The sequence below is a fragment of the Embiotoca jacksoni genome, unplaced genomic scaffold, assembly GCF_022577435.1.
Source record: "Embiotoca jacksoni isolate LCO1_2020_lvr unplaced genomic scaffold, fEmbJac1.0.p SCAF_2, whole genome shotgun sequence".
In the NCBI taxonomy this organism is placed as follows: domain Eukaryota; kingdom Metazoa; phylum Chordata; class Actinopteri; family Embiotocidae; genus Embiotoca; species Embiotoca jacksoni.
In genome coordinates this window covers 22414519-22428344 of record NW_027185340.1, presented here as the reverse complement: position 1 = coordinate 22428344, position 13826 = coordinate 22414519, and the positions used below count along the sequence as shown (strand labels likewise).

The following is a 13826-nucleotide window of genomic DNA, read 5'->3' as shown; positions in this document are numbered from 1 at the left end:
CTTCTAATATGTGGTATGTTCGAGTAGTGCTTGACATCCACAAAGCCTCAGTAAGATGGGTACAGAATAGCAGTGTGTTTACAATACCTAATCCATTGAGTCACCAGTTGCTCCACTGCAAAGATGGCCGGCTCAGTTCATTCTGAACAGTTCTGGATGGTTGCCAGATGTTTTATTTTGGAAGCATCTCCTCTGTTGCTCTGCAGGATGATCTGAACACAAACTCAACGGCTGCATTCGTGTCCAGTCACATCTCTGCGGTCTCTGCAGGGTTCTTCTTGGGTTTTACGTGTCTGTACCTCTCATGTAATGCAGTTATTGTGTCTACCAAGAGACTGATGTGTTGATGTGCGTATTTGCAAATCAGGAAGGCAGTGAAATTCTTTAAAGCAAAGACGTGCCAGTTGTCTCAGCCGCAACTATATTAGTCCGTATTGGAATAAAGTGTTGTCTGTGTGCGCTGTCAGGATGGACTGATTGGGAGGTATTGAACAACCCTGCAGGCGGTACTTCTCGTACGTCCTCTTTCATTGTCTTCAATTTTACGAATGCAGCATTCTGTCAACGAGATGCTTTTATCCAGAGCACCTCACAGCTCCAATAACGTTTACATTTTTTATTACAGTTGATTCCAGTAAGGACTTAAAAAAAAAAAAATAATCTACACAAATGTTGTTGATTGACAATTTAATGTAAACAAGAAAACTAACACAACCAATACATTTATACTCAAGATATTTGGTCAAATTTATTTGCAAAATTTACTCTGGCTTTGTCACTTGAGTGACATTTGAGTATTGTGTAGTTTAGTGCCACTGAATTACACCCGGGCAGCATCTGTTTTTCATACCTGAAAACCTTCCCAACATTTCACCGGGGTTTAAGAATAAAAGAGTCAAAATAAAATAAATACATGATTTCTACCAGACAGTCTTATAGACAAAAATATATGGGATTAGTTTCAGTAATTTTGTGGCACTTTTGGTTGAACACGATAGGAAAATATAGGCCTGTTTAAATAAAAAAGGTTGAACACTTTAACCTTATTAAATGCTGTTTATTTTATAATATGCACCATGTTGTGAAGCGATCGGGACTTCGGGCGAAATTCGATCGATAGTAGCGGTGGACGCTGAGCGAAATGCAGAGTGGAGGAATGATTCAATTTGATGCAATGCCCTCTGTGATGAATAGTTGATGCGTAAGTCAACCGAGAAGAAGGGGCGGGAATGTGGACGATGAAACGGCGTTGCGATGTTTGGAGACATCTCCGTGTTTTCGCCGAATGGAAAACACATGAATGTGAGCAAAGTCTTGAAAGCTACAGAAGCTGCTTTTTATGTCAATCCAGTAACATATTGAGGCCAGACGAAAATTAGAAAAAAAAAATGGAATGGCTTAGTTTTTTTTTTAATGAAGTTCAATCTACCAGCATCGGCGTTGCTGTTGACTGACGGGGAACCCCTGGTTTACTACATATTGTACAAGTAGTCCCGACCCCGCGATCTGATTGGTCAACTGAACATTTGAACATGCTGAAATCCCCATAAAGCATCACACCCTGCTCATCACTACAAATATCACTCCGCCTCCTCAATGGGAATATATAATTGGAATTGCATTTCATGTAATATGTAATATAATGTGCTTTTACTTGTTCTAGGTCTATTAATTGTGACCCATTTGGTGAAATCGGATCTTTCGGTCCTTTTTGGTCACACCGAGTACCTGTACAGTAACACCACAGATAGTCGCACTTAAAAGCCTGGCGGCGGCGAGCTGGACCGGTTTGGTTTTACAAGACACGGCGCTAAAGTCTTGAAATTACATAACTCCATCGATATCTTTTTTCAGCGGATATCTTAGTTACGACCAGATTAAGCTAACAAAGCAGTTTAATGTTTCTATAACAGACCAGCGCTCGTCTCTGTCGCTAGGTGGTTGCTAAGGGTCGGCCTACTTCCTGGAGTACTTAACATTGCATACCTTACATTCGCTTCTACTGAAGCAACTGATTGTTTTCCAGTTGTTAGCCACACCCTATGTATCGCCACGGAAACGGAGTTCACACTCACAAAAGGTTTTGCTGAATATTTGCTGTGATGCTGCACTTAAAGGAAACGTGGAGGTTTATGTGGCTTTCTGGGCAGCAGCATGTTGGTGCGTTCACTCCGTTCGCCACAATGTTCAGAGCAAATAACCCGCACAGTTTTGTCCGTGTCGGCTGGCTTACGTGTGTCATCAGCCGGGTGGTTGATGTTTTTCTCACCTCGACCTCCAGCCTGTTTGTCCAGCTGCCTGTATCATGGCTGACCTATGGTGGTGCATGCTGGGCACCACAATACATCACAGTAACACAGCTTCTCTGTGTCAGTTTAATAGAAAAAGGAGTGAATGGTTCGGATGGTGCTAAAGATCACACCTTCGGGATACTATGATACAGCACAAGGGGAAATATTCTATTTGTGTTATCAGAGGAATTGTGGCTCCAGTAGTTTATTTATTTTTTTAAATACTACGATCTCATTTAGTTTTTTTATTTCTCACAAAATGAAACGGCAGGTTTTCACCTGCTATCTTCTGGATTCTACCATCTCATCTGTCGAGGTTAAATTGATGCCTTTGCTGACAACCTTTGGGGACTGAGGCAAAGAGGACGGGTGGAGCAGGGGGAGAGCTTTGACGGATGATCACCTTATAATGATTCCTCCAGGGGCCAAGGCCTCCTCTTAACAGAGATGGAGAGGGACGGGAAGAGAGGGAAGCAAAGGTCAGGGTTTGGGGGATGGAAACACAGTCGACACTTCATGAAGACCAACCCGTCTTAGTTACTGTTGCTATGGTGGCCAGGCTTTTAACTGTCGCACTGCATGGTTTGAGGTTAACTTGTCAGAATGTCACTGCCTCGAAATCTTATCTTGACTGACAGCTTGTAGTCAGTGATGCAGGACACACTAACAGCACGAGCATCAGCAGGAGCTTTACCATCGTTCTGCGTAGATTAGATGGAGGCCCATGTATTCTGTACATTGCTGTAAAATAATATTATGGACCTTTTAGCTGCACAAATCTTACAGTTTACAAAGCTCCACAGCGCCGTTTTTGAGGTCATTTGCACCAAATTACTTTATATAATATTATCATAATTCAGAATCATGTTATGATGAAAAAATCCGTAGAAAACAAAAACAGGTCGCAGGTGCACCATGCTAAATGTAAATGTAAAAAAGTTCACATTCTCACAAGATGATGGTCCAAGTAGAAGACATGGAAATAAAGGAACAGTATATGCCCGTATTATTGCCAAACATGTAGTTCTGGTGTTATAGTATGGTGAAGTAGAGCAGTTCATTCCAGACATTGGTCAAAACTCACGCACCAGGATTCATCAGCTGTTGTTTATCAGAGTTCAAGTTTTGTGACATTTTAGGATCATACCAGCCGGAAACCCACAAATACGTCTTATCGTATTATGCTCTTTGTTTGGTATTATACATGTTATTAGAACCTTCTAAGCCCAGTTTAGTCCTGATCTCTTCCTGTTTGCATTAACTATGTCTCCCTTTTAATGAGTTAGCCTATTACATGATTCCTAACTTTGCAGACTTTGCTTGTCACATTTTCTGTGCAAAAAGAGACTGAGGAGTAAATTGAATTCTGCTCCCAACACGACTTCAAATTTCCCTCAGAAGTCTTGGACACAGCCCTCCCAGACTCTCCTCCTTCCCTTCAGATTAAACTTTCAGCAGGACTGCTGGTGCCAAATTGGACAGCAGGAAACAGGAGGATTTGCCCACTGCTGAGTCCAGCAGGAATGTGCATAAGCCTTTCAAACAGAGCAGAAAAAAACCCGTATGCTCGTACCCACAGGCCGTACTGTTTCTCTTGTCTACCGTCTTTGTGACTCAATAAGTATCAAGACTGGTCTACAAAGCAGTGACACTGAATAATTGGATAAGACACTTTGGAACCATTACCCACAATACAGTTCTGCAGAACTGTGAGGCTGTTAGGGTTCCTATTAATATTGATATAACTAACCTGCTAGAGACTCAGGGGATCTGCCTCAGAAAGAGCAGGTAGTGGAGAGTCTCCCTTCTCATGTGGTTGGTCCCACCTGTTGCTTTTGGTTTTTAATATATTGAGGTCCTGGTGTATTGTGTGGCTGTGATGTTTTGATATAATATGGGTTCTGAATTTGTCAATCAGAGGATATATACTGTTGGAATTTGAAAAGTGTTGCCAATCTTTCTCTGGCTAAACTCGTAAATGAAAGCTCACTGTCCCCCTCCACTCCATCACCAAGCCTTACATCCTGCCCAAATGACTTAACTGAAGGTGGACTTTGTATTTTTATTCATCTGTCTGCCACAATGACCTACATTTCACACAATGCTAGATATTTAAATCTTTTCCATGTAAGCAAGCACAAATTGGACCTTTCAAAGACTAAATTGCAGTAACGATGTACAAAAGAAAAAAAACAAGGCAATTACTGCCCTACTTACCAGCTCAAAGCTCATATATTCTCTGTGACAGTCGAGCAGATGGATGACTTAAATGGCGTTTGGGTTTCTTTTTCATCAAGATGAAGTTAAAGGTAAAAAGATGGAGTGAAAGATGAAAAATACACTGTGGGATTTTTCTTTCTTTCAGTTGATTGTAGTTTGGTGGTTAAAACTTTATATATATTGCTTTTATTAACTTTTTTTAAAGTTCTTTTTGGATCAAAAGAAAAAAATACAATTGTACTCTGTGATTTTGAACCTTTGTATGCCTTGTTCAGTGGTACCGCTGAAAGAAGACATTTCCTGTTCTTTTTCTTAACTTTGGTGAGCTGGTCTGTTTGCCTTAACTCCAACATGAAATCAGAATATACATACAATATTCTGTGAATCAAATTTGGAGAATCAGATTTGTCGGATTTTGTTCCTCGTTTTAAAAATCCCTTATTTTGTGTGGTTTTCTTGGTCATTAAAAAAAACAAATGCACTCATAATGTTAAGAACTATGTATTTGAGCAGCTGTTCTGTCCAAAATAAATGAGACCAACTCTCAGAACATAATATAGCCACCAGTTTCATTACAACTTGGCTTTTAGGGTCGGCTCTACAGTGGGTAACGATATAACCATAGATGCCACCCAGGAGTTTTGTGGGGATTTACCATTAGTGTATAGGTTTGTGCTGTACAATGCACTATAATCCCATATTGGTCGGTATTGCTGGCATTTTGTTGGGCATTGTGTATATAAGGTTGGCTTCCCAAATTTGGCTCTGAAATTCAGAACTCATTTGAGATTTTGATGCCTCAGATCTCCATTACATCACAGATTACAGTTTAGTTTATTCTCATTTGTGCCATCAAACGACTTTAAAGCAAAACCCGTGCTGACTGAAGCTCTTTAGCGGCATGCCTTGAAACAGGCGTTGAGGCTGGGGTTCAGCCAGGGAGCCCATGTTGAGCAGGGGGTCCCAATCTGACCAGAAACCCTCTGAGGCAGAAAACAGAACACAGCAGATGTTTTATTGTGGTGCCAAATAAGTTGGTAACCGGTTGTCCATTGCCAGCCTGACTGGCCTGAATTGGCCTGGGGAGTTGACTTGGCTTTGTTCATCGCCGCAAGGCTTATTACAAAACAGGCTGAAGTGCCACGGTGGACCAGGAGCAGCAGAGGAGGAACATTTGTATGTGAAATTGTGTAGCAACCAAAGACTATGCTTATAATTTTTAACCTGACAAGGACAAACATGTTGGAATAAAAGGTCCACAACATAGTAATGCTCACTTTTTAGATAAAAGTAGTCCCCATGATTATTGAAAATGAATCTGTTTGATTCAGAAAGTAAAGGTATTTTATACAGACTGATGTATTTAATTGCTGGTTTTGTCAGCTGATTTTGTTTTTTAAAAGATGCCTAAAACTGTGTGGTCCTGTAGAAAATGTGTCAGTGTCACATCTGCACACTTCATTGTTTACAATCATCTGTACAAGCTGAGTTGGCGGAGAAGCCTGACAGCTGAGCCGGTGCAGTGGATGTTCAACCTACATCCTAGTTTGGTTTATATCCACAGAGTTCTTCTTAGAGGCTGTCCTGGATGGTCCGATCACAAGTGGCCATCTTTAAGTTTGTGCGTGCACATCTGCATCTCGAGTGGCCGCTTGTGATCGGATGTCACTTCATCGCATTTTATGCAAATGAACATCGACATCATGTATTTGTACAGGTAAATAAACACGCAAACACAGTAACATGAGAAGAGAGGAGTCGAAGTGACAGATGATGTGCGCCCAGATTGGTCCGTACTTTATAGTGACTGAACAAACCTGATTGTGAACAGGGTTTGCAGACTATCATCACAGCAAAGACTGCAGCAGTGAGGACATATCCAGGCAGGACTTGGGTAATGGAATTCCACCATGCAGGTCATTTTGGATTTTTGCCAAGTTTATGAAATAGCCAGGATTTTTTTTCCCAAAACAATGAATGTACATGATGTTTTAATGGCTGTTTGTCACAGCCGTGAAAATTCTATGCAAAAAAATCAACAGCAGCATATTTTGCAAGAAACAATGTCCCAGTTATTCTGAATGCACTGAACTCATGGTGAACTCATTTCATTACAACTACTTTCTTGAAGTAGGACCTGAGCAGTATTAAGTATTCTCAACCAAACCAGACACTCTGCAGAAAGCTCCTTTTTTATAGAGTCCTCGCTCAGCTGTGCAACCGTACCGGTAAGATAATGAAGAGCCATGTGGGCAGACTGATGCAAGTGCAGAGGGTTGTGTAGAGGACATCAGATGGAAGACAACACGTCAAACACACTAAAACAGAGGCAGAGCTCTCGCATGGGGAAACAACAAACACTCCTCAAATCAATCCATACACCATCTCATCCAATCTACTTTTGTTCAAACCCAAATGAATGTATGCTTCAAACACAGACTAAACACACGTGCACCACACACACACACACACACACACACACACACACACACACACACACACACACACACACACACACACACACACACACACACACACACACACACACACACGTGCACCACACACACACACACACACACACACACACACACACACACACACACACACACACACACGCACACACACACACACACACACACACACACCTGAGCTCTCCATCATCTCCTTCTCTCCCTGAGCCGACACTTTACAAGTCGGGTAGAATGGAGACTGAATAATGGCATCACGTTTCCCTGCCTCGTGTGAATTCGTAGCGAAGAGCTCTGAAAAACTGTCGTCTAATGAAACCGGCGCAGGGGCCGAGACAGAGCTCGAGAGATAATGGAGGCGGAGAGGGAGAGAGAGCTGTGTGGAATTGTGATAGATGGAGAAAGGAGGCTGAAGAGTGGAGAGAGAGTTGAGTTGAAGTAGTGAGAGGGTGTGTGGTGTGGATTTAATCAAAGGAAAAGGAGCGTTCATGTGTCTATGTTAAGAGAGGAAGAGTTAAATGAGAGTGTGTTCGAGCTTTCAGCTGAGGGGTCTGTGTGTGTACGAGGCTGTGGAGATAACTCCCCAAATAAATAAGCCTCGTCCTGGCCAATTTGTCCCAGATAAGCAGCGCCTGGCAACCCCAAACCCACCTTTTGCAAGTGCCAATTGAGGTTCATGTGATGGAGTTGGCGTTGTATGAAAGGCTGCAGAGAGCTTTCAGATTGTGGAAATTGACAGCAACAGACAGAGAAACTGTGCAAACAGATATTTAGACTGACGGCAGGTGAAAGGGTCTTGGCAGGGGTGGGTATCCAAATTCAGTGCTGTTCGGTACCGGCACCAAAGCCGCACCGGAGAACTGTATCAATGAGCTCCGACATTAACAATTCTGCTATCAATACTGGAGCAATTATAGAAAATAAATATTGTTATTATTACTATTTTTCCCAATCCAGAAGAGAGAGCTGTGTGTCTGAGCCTCTGACTGTGCGAAGACTGGAAGATGTCTGTCACCCGCTGCAGCATCACACACAGAGTGCTCTGAGTGACAGCGGTGGGGAGAAGAAACATTCAACAACGTGGTTACTCTTCACTACAGTCCATGCTGACAATGTTGGTAACCACAAGTGCTACATGTCTTCTGCATGTAAGGGCTGAAACATGAGCAATATGTAAAGACATCCAGTCAAGGTTCGTCACAAAGATGATCCATGGGCGGATCATCGGTGATGTGGGCGGATCATTATAGATGTTGGCGGATCATTAGTGATGTGGGCGGATCATTATAGATGTTGGCGGATCATTAGTGATGTGGGCGGATCATTGGTGATGTGGGCGGATCATTAGAGATGTGGGCGGATCATTATATACTGTATGTGGGCGGATCATCGGTGATGTGGGCGGATCATTAGATATGTGGGCGGATCATTAGTGATGTGGGCGGATCATTGGTGATGTGAGCGGATCATTGGTGATGTTGGCGGATCATTAGAGATGTGGGCGGATCATTATATACTGTATGTGGGCGGATCATCGGTGATGTGGGCGGATCATTATAGATGTTGGCGGATCATTAGTGATGTGGGCGGATCATTGGTGATGTGAGCGGATCATTGGTGATGTTGGCGGATCATTAGAGATGTGGGCGGATCATTATATACTGTATGTGGGCGGATCATCGGTGATGTGGGCGGATCATCAGTGATGTGGGCGGATCATCAGTGATGTGGGCGGATCATTAGTGATGTGGGTGGATCATTAGAGATGTGGGCGGATCATTAGAGATGTGGGCGGATCATTATATATGTGGGCGGATCATCAGTGATGTGAGCGGATCATTAGAGATGTGGGCGGATCATTATATACTGTATGTGGGCGGATCATTATAGATGTTGGCGGATCATTAGTGATGTGGGCGGATCATTGGTGATGTGGGCGGATCATTGGTGATGTGAGCGGATCATTAGAGATGTGGGCGGATCATTATATACTGTATGTGGGCGGATCATCGGTGATGTGGGCGGATCATTATAGATGTTGGCGGATCATTAGTGATGTGGGCGGATCATTGGTGATGTGAGCGGATCATTGGTGATGTTGGCGGATCATTAGAGATGTGGGCGGATCATTATATACTGTATGTGGGCGGATCATCGGTGATGTGGGCGGATCATCAGTGATGTGGGCGGATCATCAGTGATGTGGGCGGATCATTAGTGATGTGGGTGGATCATTAGAGATGTGGGCGGATCATTATATATGTGGGCGGATCATCAGTGATGTGGGCGGATCATTAGAGATGGGGGGGGGGGGGCGGATCATCGGTGATGTGGGCGGATCAGGTAAACTACTGCATGGAAAAATACACTGTTTAAACTATGCTGTTATTCTAAAATGTTAATTCCTACATGATGTGTGTGTTTTTTTTCTCCCAAAAGAACCAATTTGAGTGCCATTAGAGAACCGGCTCATTAAGCAGTACAAGTACAAGCAATATCATTAAATTCTTCATAATACCCATCCCTGTTCTCCCCTTACTGTATGTACAGGAAACTCAAGAAGCAGTTTAACTTATTTCAGCTAAAAAAGTAATCAATCTTGTCACATCTTTTCATGTTATGTATTTTTTGTGCCAAATTATGGAGAGAACTATCAATAAAGGTATTGATATGTATCAGTATCGATAGTGGGTTTTGGCATCGGTATTGATAAAATCACCCCATCCCTAGTCGCAGCACATTTAACATGGAAAAAAAGAGAGATTTGGACAATGAAGAAAAATTGGCGGCTTGAGGAATACATGTACAGAAGGAGTATCAGCGGATCAGGGTTTGAATGGCGCGATCAAGGAAAGATTAGGAAAAGCACAGCGAGACAGTGATGAATGAGACCCAGCAGATGGTTAGGTAGAAGAGGGAGGGGCAGATGAAGAGATGGAGGCTGTGATGGAGCAGAAAGGAGATGGAGAGCAGAGACTTTTCACTTGTGATCACAAGGTTATTTTCAAACATGAAAGTGAGCTGAATTTCTCAAGGTTAGAAAAATATACCCCACAGGAGCCAAAGAAACGTACTGTAAAAAACATCTCTCCTGCTTTCAAGTCTGAACTGAAACTTAGAGTTGGGGAGGGTGATACATTCGGTGCTGAGCTGGTAGCAGTGAGTAAGTTGTTACAGATGGGAAACATAATTGAGGACGGCTGCAATAAAATGTAGAAATTGTTTAAGAACGTTTATAATTTTTGAGGACATCCCTTCAGTCTGGCTTTACCTCCTCTGTGTCCTTTAAAAAAAGTGTTGCTTGGTTACTCGCGTAGGGGAATAGCGTGACACATAATTTCATCTATTACTTTAATTAACGTCAGTGTTTCCCCCACCATTGTCTTGAAGAAACAAAATACAGACGTACGTATTGAACTGCAGTTGCGTCCAGCTGCTGGTATTTATTTACTGAGTTCCTGCGCGCCCGTTTCATTTCTGCTCAGTGAGAGTCGCTCATTCATTTTTCTGTCACTCAATTTGTTTGTTCGACGACACAAAAGAAAAGGCTGTCTGCCAAGAGGACGGGTATAGGCAGCGGATATCCAGGTCAGACGTCCTTTTCCTTGAACCAGTTGTTGATAACGGTCAGATTCGCAACCTCAGATGTGACAATGGACCAGATTGTGTCTTGAGTTTACACCCAGTCAACAGTGTGAAACCAAAACAATAAAGCTAATAAAAAGATAAGTCATCATTAGATGATATCCGACGGGTCCCAGAATAGAAGTTCAGCCGTGTTCTGCCTCTTTTCATCTCCACATGGACTGTTTAACTGTTTACTTGCACAAATGGAAACCAGAAATCTTCCGGTACCAAAATGTTTACCTGCTGCCTAGCAGGGACGGGGCACGAATGTCGAATAGTCAACAAATTGTGCACTGAAATGCAGATAATCTGTTCATAGAGATTACTCATTGTTTCTGCTTTACGCTGAACTGCCTGCTGGCTCATAGATTTAATAGAAGTGATGAGGAAGGATTGTAAAATAATTAGTTCTAAGTCTCTTGATATTTCCAGAGAAAACACGACCACATTATGTAATGTTAATGTCAGATTTGATTATTTTTCTAGCAGTGATTATCACGGTGGTGTATCATTTGTTGTGGACAGACATTGCATTAAGGAGCTTTTACACAGAAGCCTGACATCAGAAGAATTTCCTCTGACTCTGAATTTGTCTGCCTCAGTGGTGTCACATTGCTGTGAGCGCCTAAAGCATCACTGTAGGAGATGGAAGTGACAGAAGGGAGGGAGATGGGGGTTGTGTGGCGCACAGTCAGGCCAATCTGTCAAGATCCGGCAGGCGGCCAGGGCATCTTGCTATCAGCTCTGCCTGCCTGACTGCAGTGTATTTTTAGAGTGATTTAGAGGTTCCTGTCTATAATGATAATAACACGACCGCAGCTCCTGTATGAAGCCAGACGCTCTGCTTTTGAATGGAGTCGTAGATAAGAGGGGGATGCTGGGCAGGCTCAGGAATTCACGCAGCGCACGCTGTAGCTGATAAGAAATGAGGAAGGATTTAAAGGGCAGTGCCACTGACTTTTATCTGTGATATATGTGTTAATGTATGTGCATTGATCTGAACCAAACCAGGTTGTGGTGGAAGAGGAAAATGCAGATGATCTGAGGAGGTCTTGGAACATCTTGCTGCATTGTTCTACATATTAATGAGACGATTTCCTTGAATCTGTTCTAACACCTTAATTTTATGTTTTACATCTCGGAAAGTTTGTTCACATAAAAGTGAAAAAAAGGAAATATTGATCGTTATATGTATATTGATGTTATATAAGCATTTTAATTAAATTCAATTTTATTTATATATATAGATATATATATATAATCACAACACAGGTTATTTCATAGCTCCTAACACAGGAAAGTCATGACAACAGAACTTTACAACATTATACAGAGAAACCCAACAATTCAACAATTACCACGTGAGCTAGGAGTGAAAAACTCCTCTTTAAGGGAGAAAAACCTCCAACAGAACCAGGCTCAGAGGTGGGCGGCCATCTTCCTCGACCGGTTGGGGTGAGAGGAGAGCAGAAAGAGAAAAGGACAGCATAGAGATACCAGAGAAGAACTGTTGGTGGAGACGACAAGCGCAGAGCAGAGACATGCAGCTCCATGACGGGACATCTGGAAAAGAAAGAACAGAAACTCTGCGAGCGAGGGAACTGAATGGAGACAACAGATAATAAGTAGAAACGATGGGAGAGAAAAAGCATGAAGTTAATGAGATGTAATGGTGAGATATGAGTCTACACAGAGTTAAAGAGTGAGAGGAAAGAAGCTCTTTGTATAACGAGGTGCCCCAGCAGCCCCGGCCTATAACAGATAACTGCAGGATGATTCAAGGCCACCTGAGCAGCCCTAACTATCAGCTTTATCAAAAAGGAACGTTTTGAGTCTAATCTTAAAGCCAGAGAGGGTTTCTGCTCCTCGAACACAAACTGGGAGCCTGAAAACTGAAGGCTCTGCCAATCATTCTACTTCTGGAAACTCTGGGAACCACAAGCAGGTTGAGAGAGAAGATCTCTGTCAGGATGATGTGGTTCTATAAGATCTGTCAGGATGATGTGGTTCTATAAGCTCTGTCAGGATGATGTGGTTCTATAAGATCTGTCAGGATGATGTGGTTCTATAAGCTCTGTCAGGATGATGTGGTTCTATAAGATCTGTCAGGATGATGTGGTTCTATAAGCTCTGTCAGGATGATGTGGTTCTATAAGATCTGTCAGGATGATGTGGTTCTATAAGCTCTGTCAGGATGATGTGGTTCTATAAGATCTCTGTCAGGATGATGTGGTTCTATAAGATCTGTCAGGATGATGTGGTTCTATAAGATCTCTGTCAGGATGATGTGGTTCTATAAGATCTGTCAGGATGATGTGGTTCTATAAGATCTCTGTCAGGATGATGTGGTTCTATAAGATCTGTCAGGATGATGTGGTTCTATAAGATCTGTCAGGATGATGTGGTTCAATAAGATATTTGTCAGGATGATGTGGTTCTATAAGATCTGTCAGGATGATGTGGTTCTATAAGATCTGTCAGGATGATGTGGTTCTCTAAGATCTGTCAGGATGATGTGGTTCTCTAAGATCTGTCAGGATGATGTGGTTCTATACGATCTCTGTCAGGATGATGTGGTTCTATAAGATCTGTCAGGATGATGTGGTTCTATAAGATCTGTCAGGATGATGTGGTTCTATACGATCTCTGTCAGGATGATGTGGTTCTATAAGATCTGTCAGGATGATGTGGTTCTATAAGATATCTATCAGGATGATGTGGTTCTATAAGATCTCTGTCAGGATGATGTGGTTCTATAAGATCTGTCAGGATGATGTGGTTCTATACGATCTCTGTCAGGATGATGTGGTTCTATAAGATCTGGCAGGATGATGTGGTTCTATACGATCTCTGTCAGGATGATGTGGTTCTATAAGATCTGTCAGGATGATGTGGTTCTATAAGATCTGTCAGGATGATGTGGTTCTATAAGATCTCTGTCAGGATGATGTGGTTCTATAAGCTCTGTCAGGATGATGTGGTTCTATAAGATCTGTCAGGATGATGTGGTTCTATACGATCTCTGTCAGGATGATGCGGTTCTATAAGATCTGTCAGGATGATGTGGTTCTATACGATCTCTGTCAGGATGATGTGGTTCTATAAGCTCTGTCAGGATGATGTGGTTCTATAAGATCTGTCAGGATGATGTGGTTCTATACGATCTCTGTCAGGATGATGCGGTTCTATAAGATCTGTCAGGATGATGTGGTTCTATAAG

At 42.4% G+C, this 13826-nt stretch overlaps 1 protein-coding gene across 1 annotated transcript in view; it reads left to right on the top strand.

The window, feature by feature from the left end:
• The window catches only part of man1a2 (mannosidase, alpha, class 1A, member 2), a 150993-nt gene that overhangs the window by 62111 nt on the left and 75056 nt on the right, over positions 1 to 13826 (top strand). The gene's annotated exons all lie outside the window — the stretch shown is intronic.